This window comes from Passer domesticus, chromosome 7 (genome assembly GCF_036417665.1).
Source record: "Passer domesticus isolate bPasDom1 chromosome 7, bPasDom1.hap1, whole genome shotgun sequence".
Classification (NCBI taxonomy): Eukaryota; Metazoa; Chordata; class Aves; order Passeriformes; family Passeridae; genus Passer; species Passer domesticus.
In genome coordinates, this window is record NC_087480.1 from 47,827,128 (window position 1) to 47,848,677 (window position 21,550).

General features: G+C 40.3%; 2 long non-coding RNA genes across 3 annotated transcripts in view; one reads left to right on the top strand and one right to left on the bottom strand.

Annotated features, from left to right (window-relative positions):
• Positions 1–4,812: 4,812 nt before the first annotated feature.
• Positions 4,813–21,550, bottom strand: part of LOC135305115 (uncharacterized) — a 57,428-nt gene continuing 40,690 nt past the window's right edge. Inside the window, exons 4-6 of one of the 2 annotated variants that reach the window (XR_010366406.1) lie at positions 19,440–19,650; positions 6,763–6,933; positions 4,813–5,567 (exon numbers count right to left, since the gene is read on the bottom strand). This is a non-coding gene — a long non-coding RNA (uncharacterized LOC135305115). Of the gene's footprint in view, positions 5,568–6,107; positions 6,451–6,762; positions 6,934–19,439; positions 19,651–21,550 lie in introns of those variants that run through there. The other variant, XR_010366407.1, reaches the window with a different exon arrangement.
• Positions 8,805–10,061, top strand: LOC135305116 (uncharacterized). Its single transcript, XR_010366408.1, has 2 exons — positions 8,805–8,892; positions 9,904–10,061. It is a non-coding gene; the product is annotated as an uncharacterized LOC135305116 (long non-coding RNA).

The following is a 21,550-nucleotide window of genomic DNA, read 5'->3' on the forward strand; positions in this document are numbered from 1 at the left end:
CATGCCATTCCAATTACAAAATTATGTATAAGCACATCCTTGCACAGCATAACATTTGAAGACTGCAAGAGATGCTAAAATCCTCACTGAAACCCTGGGAGGTATTGTACACAGGATTGAAGGAGCCAAAATACTCCTTCCTCATACACTGTAAATTCACACTGAATATTTGATTCCAGAGAGAAATTCATAAAGCCCCAAACTGGTAATTTTTGGTAGAGATTTCCATAGAGAAAAAGTAGCCTTGAGCCTTTTTCCCATTGCACTATGTCAGACACCTGTTCTGTTTGCAGAGCTTTTTTTCACTTCCCAGCCCAACAGTGCTAGAGTTGAAAAGCAAATGTCCTGTCAGATCCTTGCACTGTTATCTAGCCCACCTACCTGTACAAGTAAAATGCTCTCCAGCAGAAATGTAGCAGAGGAAATTCTGTTTCATGTTTATAGTTACGTGTGGCCCACCAGAAATTCTGGACATCTGAGCCTCTCTGGCCACAGGAGGATACTGGGCTGCCCTGCAAAGTGCTGTAAATCCCCCAGGCTGCCATTGATGTGCTGTGACTTCTCCTAGTCCCTGGTCTGGGAAGCTGATGCAGTACACTGTTTTACAGTGGATCTTGGGGAGCTTTGTTTCCAAAGCTGCACCCTGGAAACAGCTGGGAAGCTGCTTTCTGGTTGCACAGACACTCACTCCAGGAGCTTCTAGTGAGTATATATGATGTTCAGTTTGGCAAATTCCACCCTCTCTCCCTTCAAGCACACACTGCTTCGTATAATACAACCAGGCTGTGACAGAAGCCTGACAGCTGTGACAGGCTGCTGTAACTCTGATCTTTCCAGCATTCTAAACAAAAGAGGATGTTGATGCTTCCAGTGGTTAGGGCAGGGGACAGGACAGGGTGGCTAGTTCTGTCCAATGTCTTGGGGTGACTGAGACACAGTGTGGAGACAAGCATGCAGAAAAAGGGCTGCTGAGGTGGGAAGATAAAGGTCAGGGGCAGATTTGCCAGCTTTTTGCACCCAGATGAGAACGTGGACACTGCTAGGTGTGACTTTTCCCTGTCCTTCAGGTAAACTGCTCTCTGTGAAGAAGCAGAACAATGCCCTCCTGTTTCTCCATACAGCCCCAGAGAGGAGAAAATTGGAACAACTTGCATTTCTGCCATGCAGATTAGACTTAAACCAATGCTGTATGCATTAAGCTCACAAAGACATCTGGAAATCATAATGTGAAATCTGGTGCTATCTCATGATCTGGAGTATTATCTTTTCCACAAACTGTACTGTTCTGTTTAATAGACTATGTGATTGTCCATGGTATAGACTTGTCTAGAAAATTTGACCTGAAAATTACTCCATTATTGTAATTTGATATTACTAACTTTCTCAAAAATGTTATGGTCATTTAAAGGACCCTGTAAATACAGTCAATAATTAGGTGAGGTATGTAAGTATCAATATAATAAGCTGCCAAGTATGTATGTAAAAGCATTTAATTTACAAGAAACTGTATGGGCATCTTTAGGTATTTAATAGCACAGACAGCATTAAAAGTTTGACTGTCATCCCTTTTTTGAAATACAATTTGTTATTCTTTCACTAGCCTTTCAGAGCTGAAGGAAAAACTCAGTGTATTTTTTTCCATTTCTGGAAGAACCTGTCTTTCTTAAAATGCCAGAGCACCTCATTAGTGGAAGCCTTGGTTAGCTTGTAGATAGCTGGCAGAGGTGTTTTGTTGTGCTTGTTTCCACTTCATTTTTCTCCGCTATTATGAGTAACTAGAAGTAAAAGCACAGTTTTCATTGCCTTTAATGGGAGCAGAATCTGCTTTTACTTCATGGCTATTTTCCATTCTTCTCCTGGCACTACACAGAAATGCATGGGAGGTAAGGTGCAGTAGAGAAGTGACTTGGCGGTGGGGGTTCCAAAAGCCAACACTAAATGCAGATAACATATTTTTCACTAGTTTTGCACATCTATGGACCCTATATGGAGAAGTTATTAACTAAGATTTAAATTTTGGAAATACAGGAAATATGGAGGAATCTAAAATTAAAGCCTCATATTTAGCATTCCTCTACTTCAAGCAAGTCAGCAAATGAGGCAAAGCTGTGAAGTTCATTAATACTAGAAGAAATGAGCATGAGTCCTACCTGAATCCTCAAGCTTCCCCTTGAATGTACCATTTTTGTTAGAGGGCAGTTGTGCTGCTTCTTCTCTCTTTCAGAATGGCTGGACCCAGTTCAGGTCATCCCCAGCTTCTGGATAAATTGAGTTCCAACATCTACAACTGAATGAACACACAGGTTTTAAATAATTTTCTCACTACCAGATATAACTCAGCATAATTATAAATTGGGATCATAACTAGTTTATCCTGAATAGTTATGAGAGGTAACGATGCATGGGAAGGAAAACATCTCATTGTTGAAGAGAACATTATTGTCAGGGTCAATTTTAGAAAGCCATATGTTTTATCTATACATTCAACACAGAAACAAGCATAAAGCTTGGCATTTGAAAGGTCAGATTTTAAATTGAAGCCATTGTTCAAACATCTTCCCTTGCAATGAGAAGCAGAAGCATCTTAGGCAAAGCAGTCTAAATCTTCCCTTTCTGGCTCTCTTGTGCACAAGGGAACTGGATTCAAAAGCAGTCTCAGGGCTGGTCTTTCTGTGCCTGCCTCCAGTAGACATTTGTTTCTCTTCCCCAGGGATGAGCATGCCCAAAGGATGAAACCTGTGCAGGATGAGTTCCTGACCATTGCTGCTGGGCATTGCTGAGGCCCAGAGCCTGGACCCTGCTCCCCATGTTCTGCTGTGGGGCTGGGTACCTGCAGCACCAGCCAAGGCTACAGATGGGGACAGGGCGAAGAGGGGTGACATGGGCTCATCAGCAAGCCCAAGAGGTGTCAAGACCTTGCAGGCACAAAGGCAGAGGGGAGTGGAAAGGAATTAGCTAAGAGATGATACAACTGCTCTGCAGAGCACAGCCACAACGGAGCTGTAATCACAGAGGAAACAAAGTGTCTGTCTGAAACACTATTTCTGCTTTTTTTGGTGTAAATATAGGAACTATGACTTCATGTCTCGCACTTTGAGAGATGTACTATTGGGCTTGTTTTATTCCATATCAGAGCTCTAAGAAATCCAAAACATGTCTCTCTATTTCAGTTCTGGCTGGGGGTTAATCTCTAGAAACAAGGAATGTAACATTTCCATCTATCTTTTCTACTCTTTTGGCAGTTTTAATTATACTAATATGCTATGACAATTTAAACAAGACACATCTCAGCTTCTGGCCTGCTCTGTAATGGTTCAGCTGCTACATGTGCTCCAGCATATTTTGCTCAGACAGGCTGCTGCTGGAGGCAAGGGGGAGGCAGAATAGTGCCCTTCTGTCATGAGAGGTTTCATTGCACTGATCATTGTATGTTTGACAGATTCTTTGTCAATGTCAAGTGTCTTTTGTGGTTAAGCCCAGTAAAGCTAAAACAAAAGGTCTCCTAGATATTAGATATATAGTGACATTACTGAATTCACTTGGAGGCAGTAATTTTTTGTCAGCCTATGAAAAGAAAAATGGAGCTAATGGCAAAACAAAAGGAAGATGCTGGCATGCCTTTTTAGCTATTTTTGTTTATGTCAGACTTTGTGATTGACATCTGGCCCAGAACACCCCTTCAACCATTGAGCCTAGTGTCATGAAATAGAACAAAGAGAAATTGCCAGGCAAGAAAACACCACTGGCTCAGAAAGCACTGCTTTTTGTTTATTTTCTTTTAAGTGTTTCATTTTCAGTAATCAGTATTGTTACACAAAAGTAGTTCACTCACACACACCCCCCAATTACTACTTGGACTTTTAAGTTTCCTTCATGTTTGCTTTTTTCCTGCTTGCTTGAATGGCAACAGAATGCTGGTTTGGTTGGATGACAGTCTGTCATAACAGTGATGTTTGAGGTTAGTGAAAACTGACGTGAAAAATACAATCCACTGGCCTTTAACCGAAATAGCAGCTCTGGTTTTTGTGGAGTTGGCAGGCAGCGTTTTTAAACCTCTTTCATGGTGAAGGCAGTTACAGCATGTTTTTCTCTGTATCAAGCAGTTCTATCATGAAGTACATTATCTACATCTGTTGTCATATCAGGATATTGCCTTTGAAGAGCAGTCTGCTGTTTCTTATATGGGTACTGCTCTTTTGAAACATCCTAAAAGGGTTAAGGTAATTTTGTGGCCATTCTCCAGGGTCAGGACAAATACAAAGCTTTAAAATTTGTTTAAGAATTATTTTAGGGAAATACCAGAGAGAAGAATATATCCTGCAGACACATCACCAAGGAGTCTCTGTCACCATTGTTCTGCAAGTGCTGTAGAATTTCAGAGACCCAGTCAAAATTATCTATTGGCGGGAGGAAATTATTCCTTAAGTTTCTAACTTTGTCTTGAAAGGATGATGCTGAACATAATAGCAAAATAAGACTTTTCACAAGATGACAGCAAGACAGTCCACCAGCCTCTTCTCTCCATACACTTATATGCTGAAATCCTAACATAATATTTACCCTAATAAAAGATTGCCTTAATCACTTTAAAAAAATCTGTGGAAGTTGGCCCTTGAATGCATCATATGTGCCAAAATTAAACATTCTTGTACCATTTTAAAAGGGTGCCCTTCAGGAACACTTCAGGGGTCTATTCTCCTGTAGAAGCAGACACTTAACTCCCCTCAGCATTAACAGCAGATATGCTTACACTTCGAGTGGAGAATTTCTCCCTGTCTCTTTGCACAGTGCTCTAAGAGGAACTTTGAAGAGATTGAGAAAAACAGAGAGCACAGTATATTAATTTTAAGGAGATGAAAGCAGTACATGTCATTCCTAAATTTCATGGAAAATGCACCGTTAGTAACAAAGATGAGTAGAAAATTTCAAAATCATTCTGAGCAGCATTAAAATCAGTCTTCCCTGATTTTCTGTTTTCCCCTTCTTTTCAAAGCACATACATTAAACTCATTTTATGCTTATAATGTATATAATGATTCTAGACAACATAAGAAGGACACCGGGATTCTTCCTATTTCAGTGTATAAAGTGGCAAGCCAATTTATGCAGCTTAAACCATTGCTAAAGAAGATGTATCAAAAATTGCCTGTGATCATTACAAATAACAGCCTAAAATGCTCACAAGAAGCTGTTTGCTTATCATATTTTCATTAAAACATCTTTTCACCTGATTTTCTTTTCCCATGCCTGTAACCTGCATTGTAATCAGTCTTATTAACTGAGAACATAAATATGATTTATTATGGTCTGATAATGGAAGCTACATGGACCAAGAGAAGGGATATATTGTCCTTTGATAAAATGGCTCTTTTCTCTCAAATAGACCTCTATCATGAGAGCATGCAGAATGTAGTGAGTGATTATTTCCTGAGGGTGAATGATGGCAGAACCCTACAGAAAATCTTCTTGTTGGCCATGACAGCCTCCGAGTGTCCCCAAATCTCACTGAGTTTGACAACCTGCAGACACTTTTGATGAACTGTATTCTTCTGTCAGAGACAGCCTGTCTGGGAGGAGAAAAGGGAACCTTTATCGTCTGATCTGCTATTATTGTCTTGATCTTTTATAAGCAATCTCTAATGCACATGAATATAATATCCTTTCACAGAAGTGCCAAACATAATAGAAATGTAGTTAAAGGACCCTTTTCCCGGTTATGTAAATGTCCTAATACCATAATTAGAAAAGATGGGTTGTGAATGATAGCAGCAAGGAAAGGGTAATCAAAATGTTTTAACATTATCTTTCTGTTTTAAAGACCAAAATCTGTGATAAATAGCATTTATGGTAGATACAGGGAACCAGCTTGTGCTGAAGCTTTTACCTAAAAAGAAAATACTTTTGAGTGTAAAACTGTTATATTTTCATAAAACACATAAATGGCAGCTGGTCTTAAGCCAGGAATGATTACTGGCAGATATGGCTTAAAGAAAATGAGTATTCCACTCAAAATCCCTCCATGGCTGTTACAGAAAGAACAAAGCGTTATTATTATGTAGTGCATTTGAACAAAGGGGTGTTCAAGACTAACTAAGTTCGCCAACAAATCTCTCTTTTATCTACATCCAGAAGAACAAGCATACCCAAATCTTTTTCAATTAACAGCTGTACACATTAGCAAAACACCCGTCTTTCTCAGCTCAAACAGTCTGGCTTATTTATCAGAAAAAATGAACTGTTTTGGGGGGAAGGTTTCCAAGTTCCCCAGCAAAAGCAAGATACTTGAATTTTCATTAACCTTTTGACATCTGGAGCTGGGATGTCCCAATATTAACTACTAATGGTCTTCTGCATTACCAGTTGGTGTTGAGAGAAGTCCCAATTGTCAGAGTCAAAAGGTTAATCAGCAATTTCACACCGGTGATGTGGTCAAAGTTCGCATGTTACTGCCTAAACAGGAGGAAGAAAATTAAGTCATTAACAGAAAACTTCATCCCAGCATTATTAAATCCCTCTTGTTTCTTTTTTTTTTTTTTTTTGGTTTGGTTTTTTTGTTTTGGTGGGTTTTTTTTGTTTTGTTTTGTTGTTGTTTTTTGGGGTTTTTTTTGCTAGAAAATATTTCATTATCTGTTTACTAAATATTCTGAATTTTTAGAGGATTTTGCAAACTTTTGCTGGGAAGTCCAGGTCCAAATACGTGATCAACTTCTTTGGCTTATTCTACTTTTCAAAAGGGAAAAAAGTAAAATTTCACTTACTCACCAAGTGCTCAGTCCAGATCAGTGTAAGAGAAAAGTCTTGTGTCTGTAACCCATGGAGATTTTGGTAAACTTCTCCAAAGGGCCTAATTCAGCCTGAGAATTGTGTCCTCTCTGCTGGAAGTGAAGGCATCTGAGTGTCCATTGATTCAGGGTGAACTTCATGGTGCAGATGCTGTATCAGAGATAAAGAACACTGCAGAGCAAAACCCAGAGTGTAGACTTTTCCCTCCTACTCCTCTTTCTGTTTTGATTGTAGAAAATAAGTCAACAGCAGCAATATTATTTCATGAGAAAGTACCAACATAAACAGCCAGGCCAGTACCTCAGCTGGTGTCACTTTACCATAGCATACTTTAGCTTGGGGCTCAAGAGGTCCCCAAGCTAAATTATGTTTTTTATACATAGAAAAAACATATTTATTTTCTAAAACAAAATATGAAATATCACTGAAAACATTACAGATTAACATTTGCTACAATAATAATGTTCACACAAAATTACTTCTTATTTGACCTACTGTTATCTGAAATTGTTAACCATTGCTTGTCTTGTGTTTAGCCCTGATCAAAAACCTTCCACTATCACCATATTTATCAGGTGAGTTCTATGGTCTTGAGACATTATATCTTTTTTCCTGTGTCCAAGACAAATAAGTAATGAATCTTGCCCACAAGAACCACCTTCATCCTGGATACTTTCTGCATCAGATAGTTCCTCTCATCTCTTTCTCTGGTTCCAACAGAATCTATAGCTAAAATCTTTCCTCTCTTGATTGTCTCATTTTAAGTGGGGACAGGATTTTATCCTAGAATGTTCTGAAAAAACACCAGTCTTTCCAAGTGCCCTATTGCTTACTCCACCAATTAGCTGCCTATGGAGCCTGAGTGTCCTTGTACATCATCCCAGTCCCCACCTGCATACTTGGCTGCATATGTTTATGCAATTAGAAATGCTAAAAATCTAATAAAATTAGGACAAACCTGAGTGAGCTATAATTCTGTTTAATCTTTTAAACTGGATTGTTGAAAACTTGCTGAATTCCCCAAGCCTCTCTCAGGTGCCAATGAGTGAGTCAATATCATACCAAAGATCTCACAGCATAGCAGACATAAATTCTACTTCCAGAATCTCATACACACCCTCAAATAATGAATCTAATGTCTCTAAAGTACTGTCAGGAGAAAAAAAAAAAAAAAGCAGTTTCCTCCAATTACCAGCATTGTACTCAGTGGCCCAGACTGTAAAAAAAAGAACACAGGGCAGATTTGTGTGGGGAAGAAGTGGTCACCTCAAAAGGCCTGTGCCTCCTTATACTGTATATGTGTGTATGTACTGGAGCAATCCAAGTCTCCTGCCTGCAAGGGAGGACTACTGACATTAGCATACTTGGCTTTGCTAGGTCCTATTGGCAAGCCCTGACAAACTCCACATGATGGGAGAATGAAAGTTTGTTTCATCTCAATCTGATGCCTCTCCAGACTTTACTTTTAAAAGCCTGTTTTTCACTGTTTTATAGAGTGATGGTAACTGGTGGCTTGAATAGAAATAATCACCAGTCTAGAATAATCCCAGATCACTTCATAAGTGTGACTTTGGTTGAATAAAGAAGGAATTTTCCTTGAATGGGAGAACAGAATTATTTAGGGTTGAAGCACAGTAGATCAATTAATAACTCTGTTCTTGGAAGACAGACCCCCAAGCTTTTTTAACTCAAATTGTGAGGGCTTGGGGTTTGTATCTAAGCCAAATTAGGTATTTGTTGCAGAATGTGGCTGTTCAGTATGAGGAGGAAATTTCAAGTTTTGTGGAATTGGGTCCGTAGGTCAGAAGAAAATGTTGTCTGCAGATTGACCAGTTCCTTTTCTTGTTTCCCCCCTCTATATTAATTTTCCTCCTAGACTTCATTTCCAAATTTGTGCCTTGTTTACTCTTTGAGATCATAGAGAATTTTGGTGAGGAGATGATCACATCAGAAACAGGTTTTCCATGATGACACAACTGAGGTACAGCTCCCCCTCATGCATTATGGGATGCTGAGATCACAGAAGATAGATCTGAAAGGGTTCATCCAATAGCTGGCAGCATTCCCCAGATTTTTGACTACTCTGTCATAGAAATGCTCCAGTGACAGGTACTTCATCATCACTCCAGTCAATTATCCCAACAGATAACTCTCCTTTCCTAAGTGACAAATACAGTCTAACTGTGAGAGACCAATGGTGTTTTAAGGCACTATATGTTTTGCTCAAATTCAACTTACATGAAAAACAAATTCTCACATGCCAGCAGCCTCGCTACAGACCTATCCCTTGACATCTCCCAGAAGGAGATGTCACACTGCACTTTTATTCATTGCATCAGAACCACCTTCCTTAGACAATGAGGAATTAAACAGATGTAGTCAATTCAGGTCTAAAGGTGATGTTCTTGAGATATGACTGAAGTGCACAGTGTGCTCTGAACACACGTATGAAGGAGCAGGCATTACACAGCCTCTGAAGAGGGAAATCAGAACTCCTGGCAGACATGGGAAACAGATGCTTGCTTCCTGAGGGCTGCAGGTGTTTCATACACAAAATGAGTTACAACACAGGTCTGGACCTGCAGGTTCCAGAGCACCAAAGAGACTTTGTATCAAGTTTATGCCAGATAAAGTACCATCAAAAAGAGTTGAGATGGAGCATCACCATCAGCAGAAAATTGTTTTACTTTTGTTGCCTCAGTTGCAATATTGTAAGGTATAGGTAGTACAGAAGTCTAGTACTGTCCCTGGAGCACTGAAGGCTGCTTGGTCTGACAGATATTTGGAGATCCCAAGATAATGTCCAAAATTCAGAGCAGTTCAAGCACCAGTGTTTCTTTAAAAAACAAAAACAAAAACAAAAAACCAACCCCTCCCCCAAAAAAAAAAAAAATTGTTTCAATTTATTCTCTCAAATTTTGACAGAAAATTATTAAAGAGGTGATTATGCTATGTACCTGCAATGGAAGGAAGCGGTATGATAAATAAATGGGAGGACTAAGGAAACTTACTCCATGCTTACAAGAGGAAAACAAGTTTGTTTTCCTGAATGTTTCATAGTGCATTGTTGCTACAATGTAATTTTTTTAACTGCAGTGTTTTCCTATCTGCTTTGAGCAGGACCTGTGCCTGAGAGGGCTGAATGCAGTGGTCTGAAGCGAGACTATTGAGTCACCTGACAGAGGAGCAGTTTGCATCAGCACTCAAGATGCACAGCAACGAGAAGCTCAGGCTGTGCCTCTCTGTGGAAGGTCCACACATAAAGCAGGGAAACTAAACTTGGACTTGGGAGGCAGAGGTTCTTTGTTCCCTGCATGATCTCAAACAACATATTTCCTCTCTCCAAGACTCATTTCTTCCCCAAAATAGGGATTGACAGCTTCCTGTCTTCTCTCGCTGGGCTGGTGGCTCTTCTGACTAGTGGCTGTTCATGATTATGGGTAGGTCTGATGACTCTGAGTCTGACTTCCAGGAGGCCTCTGGACACTTCTATATTATATTTGATAATGAAGCCTCCTGTCTTATCCAATCAAGACAAAAAAAGAAAGACCAGAGAAAACTGTCTCAGCACAAAATGGCAGCCTCAGTGCAGCAAAGTCAGAGCCATTAGCTATTGACTACTATAGAAATACTGAAACTGCATCAGGGATTTCTTACTTTAATTGCTATTTAGGGATTTAAATGAGATTTTTAAAAAGAGAGAAAGACAGAATGTTTAGTCTACAATCACTCTTTGCTGCCAATACAGGCTATCATATAAATTACTTAGACACTTTTAAAAATACATTATTTACTCAATAACCCATAATGGGTCCAGAGCTCCTTTTACACGCTATTATAGAAGTACATAATTGCTGAATTTTCAAATGGATATTTCTTCTAGGCAATAGTCTGTAATGGCTCCTTCAAAGCTCTTAGGCTTTTATCATATGAGGGCCTAAGTAGAAAATGTTTAGTTCACTGATCATTGACCTAATAGAGAGCAACAGCTTCTCTGGAACAACTATTGTCTGTTGGGGCAGATGATGTATGAATGACATTTTAAAAAATTCTTGGAAGTATGTGCTAGGGAAAAATTACTGTTCTGTACAAAGCAAATACTGCTGATGAGCTTCTCAGAATTCTTTTGTTTGGTTCTGCTTGGTTTAGTTTTTTTATTTGCTGTATGAGCCCAAGAGCAAAAGAAAAGTTGGTTTTGTGTATGAAATGCAAACTCAGTCTAGGACCCATTCGGAGCAATGAGGGACATTTTGATGTTCTCAGAGATCATTCAGCTCAATTAAAAGTTGTCTTGAATGAAAATGCAATGTAAGAAGGTGAAATCGGAAATTAGAGAAGTAAGGGATGTTGCAATGGGGCAAATCACATTTCTTAAAGTCATGCTGAACACAGTAAACCACACAGGCCTATCCTGAGCTTCATCTAGAGAGGAAATAGGCAACCTGACACGTTTTCAGCACTATTGCTATGAATCTCACAATCACTGAGCTGCTGCTGTTCTCTTCTTACGTTTAGCTTTGAAGTCTGCTGCTTCCGTTTCAGACGCAAAGAAAGGTTCAGGTTCCTAAAAGCTTGGTGTAAGAGAACACATTTTTTCTTCCTACATACTTTGGGCAGTAAAACCCTTGGTATTACTGCCAAATAAATGTCAACTGGATCTAAGTGCAGGATAAATGTGATCTGGGGACACTCAGGAAGGAACCCTCAGAGATGCTGAAGGACACCTCCAGCTGTGAGCTTGGGGAGAGGTCCTTGCTGGGGCGTGGGGAAATGGGATGTGCAACTCGCCAAAGGAGGCTACTGAATAACCTGCTCAGGAGCTGGGTATGATCTTAACACTGCGTGCCATCAAACCACACCAACTATCCCCAGCACAGCACTGTTTTGTATGTGATCTGACATCAGAAGCACTCCCGTGCTTTTTATCATTGGATTTCTCCAGCCTGGTAAGGCTGCCTGGGACTCCTAGTATTCTGGCATGATTAACACAAAAAAATACAGTCGCTGGCAATTCTAATAGCTCCTTCTGTTTGATGCATCTGATCGAAGAGAAACTGAAATTACAGACCAATATGCACCCAGGCTGCACCAGTTAGCCTCATCATGCAAATGAGGCACACTTGCAGGTGAACTTATTAGAGATCAAATAGTTTTAGGCACTGCAGATAATGAAGGCAGAGCGCTTATGTTGGAACAGTCAGAGCTGGAATTTAATCATGTTGTTGATACCTACTGCAGCAGTGAATAAACACAGAAACAGCCACAAAAATAAAACTCTTAGAAGGAAAGGATGGTATAAACCAGACAAATAATAAGAATAAAAAACACCCAAACCAAGGAGCACAGCAGTTTTCGAGAAGGAAAAATCTTACTCGTTAGATCTGGAAAGACTTTGAGCCCTGCTTTTTTCAGCTAAGCAGTTGGGTAAGTGGGGGTTGCAAGGAGAAGCTGATGGGGTGTCACTGTCTGTTCCATGAGGGAAATGGCTCCTAACTTTGGAGATTGCCCTGCAAGGAGAAAGGGGAATGCCAAACAGCACAATGCTTGAAATCAATGAGAGGGTGAAACATAGCCCACCCTGGCAAGCAGCATCTACTAGGAAAGAATTAAGAATTAAAAAGAGAAACAGCTTCCTGGGGTGGAATTTATAATAGAGATTACACAACTGACAGGCTGGATTAGCAATTTGGTAATCCAGAATTACCATTTATACATTAAGAATAAACACATTTTGCAGAGGCATTAGCCCCTTCTGTCTCAATAACCCCTCACGTGCACTTAGGATCCTTTATGCAAACACCAGGAGAGACCCTGAGAAGGCTCATTAAGGGTTGCTCATTTTAAGAAGCAAAGATGAGACCCAGCAGGTGAAACCTGCAAATGGGAAACATTTGAATTCCTTTTGGCAGACAGAAATGGATAAAAATACAGCTTGGCATTTCTTCCAGTACCATTTGGTAGTAGAAGAGCTCCAGAGATGTCAACAGGAAGCCCTAGAGGTTAGAGAGAATGACGTAATCATATGTGACATAATGTTTGTTGTTGAGATTTCCTGGAACTGATTAGTGCCATTCATGATAACAGCAGCCAGCGAGAGTGTGAGGACTGGGTGAAGGCCCAGGCAGCATTCAGGCATTGGATATTTTTCATTCTCTTTCAACGCAATGTCTGGTCTCTCTTGTTTCAGATGCATAATAGAATAACTATGTGGTATTCCCATGCAGCTTTGTCTGGGAAGACTTGGAAGCAGCACACTTACCAACAATGTGCAGCTACTCCCACGCAAAGGGCTACAGAGAAAGAACTGTAGAGGTGGAAGGACAATGAATACTCTGAGCTCCTTCTTCATCCTGAATGTCCTCCCTTCCATTCCTTTCTTATGCCCAGAACTATAAGGTGCAGTCAGGTCATTCTCATCAGGATATTGTTTTTTGCCTAGTCTATATAGAAATGCTATGAAGTGCCATCTATATTTAACAGGAGGCCTCTGATCTGTGTGAGTGGGTGGAAACTGATAGTGAGTGACATGGATGCTGACAATGGCACACAAACTCCACAACACTCTTAAAACTTTTAATTGCATTTTAAAGTAATGTAACAAGGCAATGTTTAATGAGTACTTTGTTAAAGAAATTCTGACTTTATAAGCTAATTAAAGAGAAGGGAGGGTTACTGCACTAGGGCAAGAAATCCAGGCTGCTGAATGTCTATACTGTAGCAACATGTAATTCAGATTCAATTGGCAGCTTTGCAAATCTCCAGCCAGCCAGAATGAATGATTACTTTTTTTTTTTTTTGATGGGCAAATAAATTATTATCATAATGATTATGTTAATAGAAAAAAGTAAAGGATAGGCAAGTACTTTTTTTGCCAGGGCTGGTAAATTTTCATGACACTTTTTGCAAAGCTGTCATATGGCTGGCTTAGATGAAACTGGAAGGCTTTATGTGGGTAACATTTAACTTTAAACATTCTTCATGGAAACTTACATGGCACATAATTTACATATTCAATACCAGTGACAATTTACTTCTCCCATCTGAGCAGGGCTTTCAACTATGCCACTTGAACTAAATTAATAAACAGTAATTAGAGAATGTTGTGCGAGCGAGCTGTTGATGTTGAGAAGATTCTAATCAACACCTTCTTTTAAGGGCCAATTAAAGCTGAATGTATGCAATATAAACATCTTCTTGTATTTAGACATGAACTGGTGAACAAGGTAAAAAATAAAAATCAGAACAATTACAGCAGGTTAGAGATGATCCAATGGAAAGATGAAGCTTCATTAATAGTGAAAACAGCAGTAATTTCTGAAAACCAGTGGCCACCTTCCATGGAGAAGCACTGACAACTTGTGCAAGTTAATTCTTACCAGGATAAACCTCAGTGCTTTTTCTGTCAGGCTTTTCTCTGAAAGCAGTTTCTCCAGTCTCCACTGCAGCATTCCCCTGTCTGTAAGACAGCCCTGCATCTGGAGTCCAGAGCTGCACTGGAAGGAAGGCCTCCCTGGGGGAGACAGTAAAGGTGAATGTAGCCACCCCATTACTGCTACCTCATAGCAGAGAGATGCTCCCTGGAAGGTGATCTGTGGAAGCATTTGCACAGCACAGTCCCCAGCAGCACTGCTGGTGGAAATACAAACACAAGGATGAGCCTGAGTGAAAGGTAAAGCTGCTCCACATTGCCTCAATTCTATTACTGGGAAACAGGAAGAGTTGGGCCAGAAGAGCTAATGCACTTGTACCTGTTACCTGTGAGTAGTCACTCACCCCACCACAAAGATAAAGTGGTTTACTCCTGAAAGGTGAACTGAAGACAACCCTTGTTTCCAGAATTCTATAAGGACAGGAGGAAGGCCATCTTTGACTTAAACAGAGAGGATCCTTAGTGTACCAAAGGGAGCCTCAGTAGCAACTGAGACTTGTGTATCACCACTATGAACTGTCAGTAAGTTAAAAATATGCATAACTTCATCCAAACCACAGCTCACTGCTTCCTAAAGCACATCTTTTAAAAAATTGTCTAAGCTGGTGCAATGAAGCACATGCAAAATTTGTCCTCCAAATTAGAAGATACAACAGGCTAATAAAGGTAAGGGAAACATCTGTTCCAATACTGCACCAGTATCATTTGAAGAAAATAACTACATCACTTAGGGCCATTTGGTATCCAGAAACACTACCAAAGTAATAGGATGTTGTCACCTCAGGCTCTACTGAAATCTACAGGAATTTTACTTGTTTAAGAATATAGGATTAAGCACATGATCAGTGTTCCTTCCCTTTGAAAATAAACATTTCCACTTACCATTTCTATAGTGATGTGAGATCATTATCTTATGACAGTGTTTCATTCCATTGGCATTATCTCCTAATTAGCTATATTAAAATATATGTAAGGGGGTGAAGGTGGTGAGTGGACTTGTAAACCTGGCAGGTCTGATGTGTTCTTACAAGCTCTGCTAATCCCAAACATTGAAAATATATTAGTAAAACCAAATTAGCACTTTAAAGAACAACACAGCAAAAGCCTCATGTCTTGAACCCTGTAAGTTCAGCATGCATCAGAGGGGCTCTTACACCCAGAACAAAGCCCTTGGGCAGGGGAGGGGAGCAGGAGCAGGGAGAAGTGAGGAGTAGCATGCCAAATGGGAAATCAGCCCTGGGAAGAGAGCACCACTGAAAGGCTGCTAACCTCTACAGTGTGGTCAGCCCTACCTTACAGTAGTATCATTACCTAAGGTGTTTGGTGTAAGACTTGGGGACTTAAAAGCCAAGCACAGAGAAGTTTACCATGGATGAAAAGATACAAGTAATACCAAGAGAAAATATCTAACAAACTGTGTTCAATATCCTCTGCACTTTCTCCATATCCTGAGAGATTATTGCATTTATAGGTACAAAATCAAAAAAGCTTCCTCCAAGATGCTTCATAATACATGAGCTGGTCTGGGGAGTTCTCAGTTGTGGAATGGTAAGAATTAGGAAGGTGGGTATTCTGGTAAGCTGGACTCATTTCTTTTCTAAAGAGATAGGCTAAATTCCTAAAAAAACTCTCCTTGCAACCAGGAGAAACCAGGACACATATATACATGACAGATCATTTTAGAGGTACTCAGACACATGCAGGAAGCACACCCTTGGCAACAGTATTCTTTGGCAGCAGAGCCAAAAACTATGATTTGTTTTTGTTTCTGAGTTGTTTTTAAAACTCATTTCAGTAGATGTGTTGGTGATTTTCAGGGTGTTCTAAGGAGCAAAGTAGATGTTTGAAGAATACCTATGGTATGAGACAGGCTCTAAACAGGCATTTACTCCAATATCTGCAGATTGATTCAATATGCAGCATGCATTATCACTTTTTCTGGTCAGATGGAATTTCTAGGCCCAAATCTGCTTCTGATAGCCATGGTGCATCAGTAACTTCACAGCAAACAAGGAGGTGCAAAAGGAAAAACTCATGTAAGCAGGAAGGGAAAGAGTCTACATTAATGTCTGCTGTAGATTTTTGTTTTCCATTGAAAGTTTTCTCTTGCCTAACATCACTTCATAGAATGAATTGGGTTGGAAGGGATCCTAAACATTATCTAGTCCCAACCCCTGTGCAAGGGGCAGGGACACCTTCCATAAGAGCTAGCTGCTCAAAGACCCACCCAACCTGGCCAACTTAAGTCCTTTTTTCACACCTCTTCAAGTCCATTTGGTGAATAAATTAAATTAAATTTCTCACTTGCTCCTAATACTTTTTAAATGCAAGCCAAGCCTCTTGGCTTTTCATACCTGGACATCTACATTTTTAGAAATGCTGTTGGATAATTTCCCTCTCTTTCATAGGCTGGTGCTTTGACCTATATGCACCTTGTGCACTCCCTAAGGCTCATGCATAACTGCAATGGACGATTAGTCCAGCTAAGGCTCTAGCAATTTCAATGGCTTATGCAAGAGTAGATGGGGCACAATATGTAATTTCAGCTTTTTTTGTAAGGCTTTTCAATCTTTCCATGAACTAAATCATTTTATCAGTTTCATTCTCTCTTTCTTTCTTTTTTTTTTTAATTTGTCCCATTAAACTACAGAACTGGAACATATTCATGAATAGTTTCTTTCTGCTTTAACTCAAGGAGTTCCTGACATAACAAAAACTGGTAATTAACTGGCTCGAAGACTTTTACAATAGCTGCTTTAAATAAGTCCTACTATGCAGCACTTGGAGACTGACTCCACACTGCTGATACCACTGCAATGCGCCCCGTGTTAAACAAGCTTTGCTACTCCACCTCAGCAACAATTCTTGGCTGTTTTCATCACTGCTCTCCTGCTCAGAAACACCAAAGTCCTCGACATTTCTTTGCATGGAAAAGGCTACTGGGCTCCTCCATGATGACTCCCTGCTCTCAATCCACTTGGCTCTGTGACACTTCCTTAAACACTCCATTATCAGAGGGCCACTTGCCACCAGCACAAGGACCAAGTGGCAGGACTCCAGAGGCTGAGCACAGCCTGGCCTCCCCTCCTAGCTATTGTCACAGCTGCTCTGTGCTGTTGCCACGGATGCATTTTGGCACACTTTGGCAGTCCCTATGACCTGCTCCTGCCTCACACCCTACTTAGAGCAGGAAGGGCTCTTCCTGATAGAAAAATCAGGCTTCAATTTTCAGGTGTCACTCAGCAGTGTGTGATTTGTAGCTGCTGTTGCATGCTGGCTCTAAGCATAGCCAGTTTTGCCTACTCATGCTTATCTCCCCTGGTTACAGTACCTGCTGTCTCTGATGAAAATATTACTCTGAGGAGTATTTGGTTCCACCATACATTTATGCTCCCTGCTAACTAGCCCAGGCCTTATTGTTTCAGTCCCTAATATTTTGCATCATTTGTAGAGCCAGCAATACATTCTGTAAATAGCATGAAAGAAAACTTTAATATATATCTTTCCCCAGTGCTGCGGACAGATTGGTTCACTGTGGAACAATTACATATGTTAGCCTATATTTCTTGTAAAATCAAATCATGTAAGGACATCTCAGCCAGAACAAGCTATAAAACTGGATGAGGAAAGAAAAAAAAAAAATCTCCAAATATGTACAGCTTAAGTTACAAAACTATAAGAAAATAAAGCGAAATTGAAAAGGGCAAAGGAGACAAAATGTAAACACAAATTTTTATACACTGTGTAATACAGAGTGAATGTTATTTTGACATTCTGGTATCATGGGCTGCCAATATAGCTCAGAAAAGAAAGAGATATCTCCAGAATTATGGTAATGCTGCTCTCACATCAAAGCTGGTTACAAGATCTATGTTTGTGGTTGCTCAGTCTAACTGCCTGCTTGGAAACTAAGCAAGGAGAAGTAATATCCTGAATAATTGCATTTAAAGTGTCCAGAAAGATCATGAATCTTCAGAACTACCTATGGAAATGCAACCCTTTTAGTGGGAGCCCACAACCACACCCCTCAGTGCAATGAGTGCCTCATGGCAGCTGAAAGTCCCCCAAACCTGCTGCACTCAGGCCTTCTCTAGGACGTCAAGGAAGCAATTGTAACACAACACTGAGTTGATTTTATGCCTTTGAAAAATCTCCTCCTTAACACAAATACTCTATCACTGTCAGCTGAACACATTTAACTTTTGAATTAATATTATTTTTCAGAGGTCAGACATGTGACAGTAACAAAAGCCTTTTGCCAAGCCATGTATTTCAGGTCTGCATCTGAATTTCCCCAGAGTCTGGTACTGTTTAAATACGAATAACTGCCTCTGGCTCATGGCTAATGCAAAACTTCTGTCCTCTGGAGCCCTCCAAGGCTCTGCTCATGGCTTCCTTCCCCACACAGGCGTGGGGAGACACATCCACGCAGTGCCCTCTCTCCCAGGACACACTGCTTAGCAGGTCAGGCAGAATGTAGGAATGATGGCAGTCATTTCCCCTCCCATTTTGTCCCCAGCCCAAAGACTGCCAGGTGTTTTGGTGGAGCTTTAGATGGTAGCCACGTGGTTTGTGAGGAGTCACGCCTCCAGCAAGGACCACAGCTGCCAGGTTGCCCTGGCACCACCAGTGTGGCTGCTGGTCTGCCTGGTGCTTGTGGGATGGTGGAGTGGAGCAAAAGCCTCTGGGAAGAGGGATAGCAGCTGCCCACTCACACAGGTGGGCTCTTACAGAAGAAGACAAAGATGGTCTCCACTCCAGGGATGGTGTGTTTTATATTACATTGCAATTGTATGAAATACCAAACCAGCCCTCTGTACAGTAACTTTTGGTGGTTATACAGATCTAGGATGTTCAGAAGTATTTCAGGAAGTACAATTTCTGGAGACACTTACAGCTGAAGATGCCTAGGCTCTGCTTTTTGCTAGAAACAAGTAACATTCCTGCCCCAACACTCCAGTCCCTGCAACTCCAGCAGCCATTGTCACTTTCAGTGAGCTTTGGGACAGGTCTGGTCTGAGTGATTCCACAGCCCTGTTTCCCTGATAAAAGAATTCACAGATTTCTGCAGTACAGTTTCACATCAAGCCTGCTGTCACCAAATTAACTATTAACAATAGCAACTAATATTGCATAAACATTTCCCCAAGCAATAATGCTATAAATCCTCCTCTGCTGTGAACTGCTGAGAGGATTTGAGGGACACAGTCCCCCTCTCCAGACTTACCTCCAACTGTACATAGCAATTCCTGTGATTCTTTTTCTCTCCGTCTCTCAGCACAGGAGGCATCCAGATCTTCTGTTATTAAATTTTATTTTCCAGCCTGTGTAGTAATTCAGATAGTGTTTTGGTTCACTTGGCTGGCACAGAGTATTTTCACCACACCCTTGTCTCTTCAGACAAACAATGTCTTTTCTTACCGCTGGCAGAGCCAAACCTAGTGAGTAAGAAGGAACAGTAGTTAAGGCATAATAAATAAAGGCACCCTGAAGAAATACCTACACAAAGCAAGATAAATGGGCATCAACTACCTGGACAGTGTTGCTGCTAAACAAGGCAGGAATAAATCAGACATGTCAGGAGCACTAGGATACCTGACAAACAGGGAACAACATTTCTTGAAACTGTAGTTTTATCTCTGCTTATTTGGATCAAACACTTGTAATAGTTGTGGATTAATTTCCTTCCCATAGTCAAAACAATAAAAGCCAGGCACCATTTTATTAATTTCCAAACCAGCGTCAGATAAGCAGAATTGCATTTAAAAAAGTAAACACCCTGCCATAGAATTGGAGGATATGTAAGCGTTTGGGGTTTTTTTCCTGTGTCTATAAAAGGGGGAGGGTTTTAACATTATGAATAGATTTCATTTTGTAAGTTGTGCTACAAAGCACTGATAAGGCCACGGGAAAGCAGCAGAGATTGAGGCAGAGCAGGAAGAAATACCACCCATATTAGGAGACAGCCACTTACTTAGTGGCTCCCATTTGAATAAAGATGCCATTGTTCAGCCAGAAGAATGCACATATTCACAGGCCCTGCACAGAATAGCTCAGTGTATCTAGAACTCCAGAAGTGTCCAAATTACAGCCGCGGGGCCAAAACTGCCCTTGAGTCTTTCTGAAGAATGACCCTCTGCTTAATTAATCAGTGCTTTAACTGTGAGTGATCCCAGGACACACTTTTCTCAGGCCTTTTTCTTAGCCCTGCTTGTTCAGAACAAACCTTTAAATGTTCTCTGAGTGATTTTTGACCATTTTTTCCCCTTTCAAGATTATTATTTCCTGTTTTACTGTGAAAGCTCATTAGAAACTAAGACCAGAATCTAGATGATCTCAGTCCAGTTTACTTGGATAGGAAATGACTGACTCGGGATGGAGAGACACTGGCTCCCTTTCAAGGCCTCCCACAAAAGATTAAGTCCACAGACTCCCAGAATATTGCAACTGCAATTTTCTTTCCATATATTAAGTGCACAGACTCCCAAAATATTGCTACTGCAATTTTCTTGCCATATAACATAAGAATTATAGCGGGGCTGATGAGCCTGTAAGTGCCATTCTGTTAGTCATACTTGATCCCACTGCCATAACTCCAGCAGTTGTGCATGGGATCTACCAAGATCTCTTTCCCATTTACTCTACACAAGACAAGATTGAATTTTCAGCACTGAGTACCCCTTGCTGTCACAGGCCAGGTTGTCTGGATTCTCATAAAGCTTTTTTCTTTCCTATCTGGAACAAACCAGAAATTTGATAGCAAAGAGAAACACAGGAAGGCAATGAAAATCATTGTGCAAAATTTCTCTCCAAATGGGACTTCACCTTGTCCACCGAGCTTTCATGATAAAATTCCTATTCTAACTGAAATTAAACAAAGAAAGACAAAGGTTTTGCTTAAAATGAAAACAGCAGCATCTTTTTTTAAACAGTGATCTTTACGGTGAAAACCAAATTAATTTTGACCATATTTATAAACTTGTAACAAAATATACAAACTGAAAAATGTTAAGACTTTAAAAAACTTAGCATGAATGTTTTGAAAAGCTATAGTGATAATATAATCTGCAGCTGGGGAAGCTGGAGCCATACTGTTTGATAGGCCCTATCTTATGATATCCAATATTAAGCTAAGTAAAATGATATGACCGGATGTCCTAACTAAATTTAGTAGTCTGGTGAATTGCCACTCTACTAAATTTAGTCAGCCCATAATGGGCATTGAATATCTACAGCCCAAATGATAAAATCTGTCTTGCTTTTTTAGGCTCCCAGCAAATGCACAATACACTATGTTGGACTATTAAGAAATAAGTAAATCTGCAAGGGAAAGCATGA